Below are 6,503 nucleotides of genomic sequence, written 5' to 3' on the forward strand. Positions count from 1 at the left end.
ACGGCCCCGGCCTCTCGCGACCCTAACTGGTGGCTGACCGTCCGATCCGGTAGTATGTGTCCTCACCATCTGTGAGAGAATAGAATAGCAGAAATTTAGTTTCCAGAATCAACAAATTCGCACGACAGAATACAAAAAGTAAAATTTTCCTAAGTGTTCTGCACCCTCTCAAAGATAAGTACAGACGTCTCCGTACCGATCCGCAAGACTCTACTAAACCTGCTCATGACTCGTGAGACCTATGTAACCTAGGCTCTGATACCAACTTGTCACGACAAAAAATTCTAACCTGTCGTGATGTCGCCTATCTCGATACTACGCAGGCCGATAATCTCAATAAACAAACTTCTCTTTAAGGTTGAAAATATAATATTTAAATACAATACAAATACTCCCCAAAACCTGGTGTCACTGAGTGCATGAGCATCTAATATGAATACAAAATTGGAAAATATAGTCTATAATAGTCTGAGACCAAATACAGTGAACAAAGAGATAGAGAAGGAGAGACAAGGTCTGCAGAACACGACAGCTACCTCAAAATCTCCTGAAAATCAACCGCGCGAAAGGATCAACACCCGCTATGTCCGGGAACACCTGGATCTGCACACAAAGTGCAAGGTGTAGTATGAGTACAACCAGCTCAGCCAGTAACAATAATAAATAAGGAACTGAAGATAGACATGCTATCAAATCTGGCAGTTTAATATCAAATCAATTTTTATACAGTTCCTATTCATGTAATCCGTATATCAACAATCTTTCAGAAATTTCACAACAATGACAGATAGCAACTAAGTGCAACAACAAATGAAAATCAAGTACAACCTCTCAGGACAACAATCACACATTGGGCTCCCAGCCCTCATCACTCCTTGGGCTCCCAGCCATTATCACTCATTCAATGGGTACTCGTGCTCACTGGGGGTGTACAGACTCCGGAGGGGCTCCTACAACCCAAGCGCTATAATCTGCACGGACAACTCACGTGCTGCACGGACAACTCACATGCCAAAATATAAATATCTGGATCTGCATGGCCAACTCACGTGCCATAATATAAATATCTGGATCCGCACGGCCAACTCACGTGCTGCACGGCTAACTCACGTGCTATAGTATAATATAAGAATCTGCACGGCCAACTCACGTGCTATAGTATAATATAAGGATCCGCACGGCCAACTCACGTGCTATAGTATCAATATCTCACAATCAGGACCTCGGCCTCACTCAGTCATAAATCTCTCCAGTTTCTCGGGCTCTCAATAATCATGAAATCAGCCCAAACAACAATGATATGATGTATCAAAAATAATAACAGAGATTGAGATAAAATGTGCAAGTAAAAACTGAGACTGAGTACATATAGCATTTAGCAGGCAATTCAACAAGTACGCGACCTCTTTGGGTCCCAACAGTACTATCACATAGCCTAAGCATGATTTCTAACATAATTTACAGTAAAATTTTATCAACACATAGAGAGCATATAGCTAACAACAAATTATTCAACTTTACAGTTTCCCGGGACGGACCAAGTCACAATCCCCTCGGTGCACGCCCACACGTCCGTCACCTAGCATGTGCGTCACCTCCAAAATAATCACATGATACCAAAATCTAGGGTTTAATACCCTCAGGACCAGATTTAAAACTGTTACTTACTTCAAGTCGTGAAATTTATATTCTGTAATGCCCTTTCCTCGTGAATTGGTCTCCCAACGCCTCGAATCTGGTCATAAATAGTTCGTTTTAGTTAATAAAATTCATTTGAATTAATTCCATATAAGAAAATAATGATTTTCCATAAAAATCCAAAAATTAGCTCAAAAATCGCCCGTGGGGTCCACATCTCGGAACTCGACAAAAGTTACAAACTCTGGAAACCCATTCAATCACGAGTCTAACCATACCAATTTTACCAAAATCCGACCCCAACTCGACCCTCAAATTTTCAATTTAAACCAAGAGGGTTTTCAAATTTTCCCAACTCAATTCACCAATTAAATGATAAAAACAACCATGGATTCGGGTAATTTAACCAATATTGAGTTAAGAACACTTACCCCGTTGTTTCCTCTGAAAATCACCCAAAATCGCCTCAAATTCGAGCTCCAAATTGTCAAAAACTGAAAATGGGATCAGAACTTAAACTCACTGCCAAGGCTTTTCTTCTTCGCGAACGCGGTCAGTGCCTCGCATTCGCGAAACAAAAAATAACTCCCGTCCAAATTCCTCCTTCGCGAACGCGATATCACCCTCGCGTTCGCGAAGCACAAAATGCCTCTGCCTCAATGCCTTCTACGCGAACGCGTTCAACCCATCGCGAACGCGATGCTTTGTTCCCCCTCACTACGCGAACACGACACTCCCTACGCGAACGCGTAGACCAATTGCGTGGGGTCCTCAGCTGCTTCCTCTCTTTTTCGGGAACGCGTAACACCTCTCGCGTTCGCGATGCACACCCAGTCCATCCTTCGTGAACGCGAAGAGCAAATATTGCCAGCCTCTCAGTCCCTCTTCGCGAACGCGAGGCTCCACTCGCGAATGCGATGAAGGAAACTAGATGGTGCATCAGAAAAATTCCGGCAGAGTTCCAAGTCCAAAATCCAATCCATTAACCATCCGAAACTCACCCGAGCCCCTCGGGACCTCAACCAAATGTACCAACAAGTTCTAAAACATTATACGAACTTAGTCGAATCCTCAAATCACCTCAAACAACGCTAAAACCATGAATTACACCCCAATTCAAGCCTAATGAACTTTGAAATTTCTAATTTCTACAAATGACTTCGGAACCTATCAAATCACGTCCGATTGACCTCAAATTTTGCACACAAGTCATAAATGACATAATATAGGTATTTCAATTTTCAGAATCAGATTCCGACCCAGATATCAAAAAGCCAACCCCCGGTCAAACTTCTCAAAAATTAAACTTTCGGCATTTCAAGCCTAATTCCTCTACGGACTTCCAAATAATATTTCGGACATGCTCCTAAGCCTAAAATCACCATACAGAGCTATTGGAATCATCAAAATTCAAATATGAGGTTGTTTATACATAGGTCCATATTGGAATCATCAAAATTCAAATCCGAGATCGTTTATACATAGGTCCATATTGGAATCATCAAAATTCAAATCCGAGGTCGTTTATACATAGGTCCATATCCGGTCCACTTTTCTAACTTAAATTTTCAATTATGAGACTAAGTATCTCATTTCACTCCGAGTTCCTTCCGGATCCGAACCAACTAACCCGATAAGTCATAAATCTATTGCAAGACATAAATTGAGGAGTAAATGGGGGAACGGGGTTATAATATTCAAAACGATTGGCCGGGTCGTTATAAGAAATAACAAAAATGAAAGCAAAACTTAACAACTAACTGCAATAAATAACTAAACAAATGGTAACAATGCCACTCCGCATTTACAATAACCAACACTCTAGTAATACACAGTATTCCCAAAGCCCGGAATATTATAAGTCACAAGCAACAGAAGAAAACTAGTATCTCTATACACCAAAGTCTAATAAAAGAAGTACGAAAGGTAAATGACATAAGAGAGAATAGAGGAGGACTCCGAGGTCTGCGGACGCGACAAATGTACCTTGAAGTCTCCGTACAGCAGCAAGCACTCTCAGCTAGTAGCGGGGCTAATAAAAAGCACTGGATCTACACACAAAACATGTGCAGAAGAGTAGCATGAGTACACCACAACGGTACCCAGTAAGTGCCAAGCCTAACCTCGGTAGAGTAGTGACGAGGTCAGGTCTGGGCCTTACTGGGATATAATAATAAGAAAGATGATATAATAAAATGAAGTAAGAGACTGGAATTTAACAAAAGGAAAACACAACAAAATAGCAACACAACACACATGATTAAACAGCAGGGAATCTCTCGAGATACCGTCTCGTAGTCCCAAAGTAAATATGCAAAGAGATCTCCCGAGGTACCGCCTCGTAGTCTCAAAAGTAAATGTGCAGGGCGAACTCCCGAGGTACCGCCTCGTAGTCTTAAAAGTAAATATACAGGGAGAACTCCAGAGGTACCGCCTCGTAGTCTCAAAAGTAAATATGCAGGGAGAACTCCCGAGGTACCGTCTTGTAGTTTCAAAAGTAAACACACAACTCAAACCGAAAAATACAACAGTTAACAACAAGAATTCTACAGTTAAGACTGGTAAAGGTCAAGGAGAAGCAGGAAATCAACTAGGCATGTTGCAGAGTCCAAATAAGCAGTTAAAGCACGTAGACATATGATATTAGGCTAAACAGGATAACTACACATGCTGGTATAACTCAATTAAGATAAAAATAGGTTACTACTCACTAAAAATCAGATTTTACAACAAATGGCCCGTGTACGCACTCGTCACCTTACGTACACGACACTCACATATCACAACAATACCAAATCCTAAGAGGATTTCCCCCACACAAGGTTAGGCAAGCCACTTACCTTGAACCAAGCTCAATCAATCAATAAGAATGCCCTTTCCTCGATTATCCGACTCCTAATGGCCCAAATCTAGCCAAAAATAATTACATATCATAAATACAACTATAATAGACTAATCTAATTAATGAAATCAAGACTTTAACAAAAATTCCGAAATTAATCCCAAAAGGTCGACACGGGCCCACATCTCGGAATCAGGCAAAAATCACAAAATTTGAAAGCCCATTCACTCACGAGTCCAACGATACCAAAATTTTCAAAATCCGTCCTCAAATGACCACTCAAAACCCAAAAATTACTCCCGAAATCCCTAGCCTCAAACCCCCCAAATTACACCTCAAAACACACCATCTAGGTGAAAAATCAATAGGAAAACACAATAATTGAAGAAAGATGAACACAAGGAACTTACCTCAAGAACCCCCTTAAAAATCCGCTCAAAACCCTCCAAAATCCGAGATCAAAATGTTAGAAATGGTGAAAAATCTTGAAATCTCGCATTTATGGGTTCTGACCAGGTCTTCCGCACCTGCGACAACTTGGCCGCTTCTGCGGTCTCGCAGGTGCGCCCCAGAGCCCACTTATGGGCAAACCGCATGTGCAGAACAGCCCTCCACCTACGCCATTCTCCGCATCTGCGCCCAAAGTCCGCTTCTGCGCAAACCGCTTCTGCGCGCGCATGTACGCATTTGTGGCCTCTGTCCAAAGCATCCCTGGCCGCTTCTGCGGTCCCTTTTCTTGCTTCTGCGAGTTCTCATATGTGGTTCCCACTCCGCAGATGCCATTACACCAGCAGCCCTCAAACTTCAGCAGCTCTTCAACTTCAAACCTTGATCCGTTAACCACCCAAAATTAACTCGAGGCCTCCGGGACCTCAACCAAACATACCAACAAGTCTTATATCCCAATACGAACTTAGTTGAACCCTAAAATCACCTCAAACAACGTCAAAAATATGAATTACAACAGATTCAAGCCTAATGAACTTCGAAATTTCAAACTTCTACAACCGATGCTGAAACCTATCAAACCACATCCTATTGACCTCAAATTTTGCACACAATTCATATTCGACATTTCGGACCTACTCCAACTTCCGGAATCGAAATCCGACCCTGATATCAAAAAGTCCACTGCCGGTCAAATTTTTCAAAAATTTGACTTTCGCCATTTCAAGTCTAAATCGGCTACAGACCTCCAATTCACATTCCGGACAAGATCCTAAGTCCAAAATCACCCAACAGAGCTAACAGAATCGATGAAACTCTATTCTGGAGTCGTCTTCACACAGTTCTAACTATGGTAAAAAATCCTAGAACTTAAGCTTCCGTTTTAGGGACTAAGTATTCCAAAATACTCCAAAACCAAAAACGAAACCTCCCGGCAAGTCACATAAGTAGAAAAAGATACGGGAAAGGCAGTAAATAGGAGATCGGGTCTATTACTCTCTAAATAGGAGATCGGGTCGTTACAGAGATGAACAAAAGAAGAAGTCTCAATCCATAATAAAAGAAAAAAAAAAGTGAATCCAAAATGCAGAAGCAAATGAAAGATGTGAGCTGCTCAAGACATGACTGAAGTCACGAGTAATGTATTCCCCATTTTTTTTTTTATCAAAAGAAGCCATAAAAGAATGAACTAGCACCTGCAGCTTGCAAGCATCAAGGCTTCAAATCAAAAGTCTACATGAAGAATCATTCAAGTCTCAAGATCAAGTTTTAGAAGACTTATAGATAGAAATCTTGTAACTGATAGATGATAGGCTTGTTTAGTTTCTTTTGATCTTGATGTAATAACAGGACCATGGACCGTAGCCTCTACGGAGCCTCACACAACTCCACAACTCATCATTCCACCATTCTCTTTGAACTACACGCGACCTGATTCCCCTATAACCCGAGATATGTAGGCTGCCCAAAACCAGGACTCGGTTGCAGCCTATCTTTTATTTATTTTCCTTTTGAATAACGGTTTGGTCAAAAATTAGTCACATGACTCACGTTGTCTTTGCCTGAAAACTCTTCA

Source organism: Nicotiana tabacum, chromosome 4 (genome assembly GCF_000715075.1).
Source record: "Nicotiana tabacum cultivar K326 chromosome 4, ASM71507v2, whole genome shotgun sequence".
Classification (NCBI taxonomy): domain Eukaryota; kingdom Viridiplantae; phylum Streptophyta; class Magnoliopsida; order Solanales; family Solanaceae; genus Nicotiana; species Nicotiana tabacum.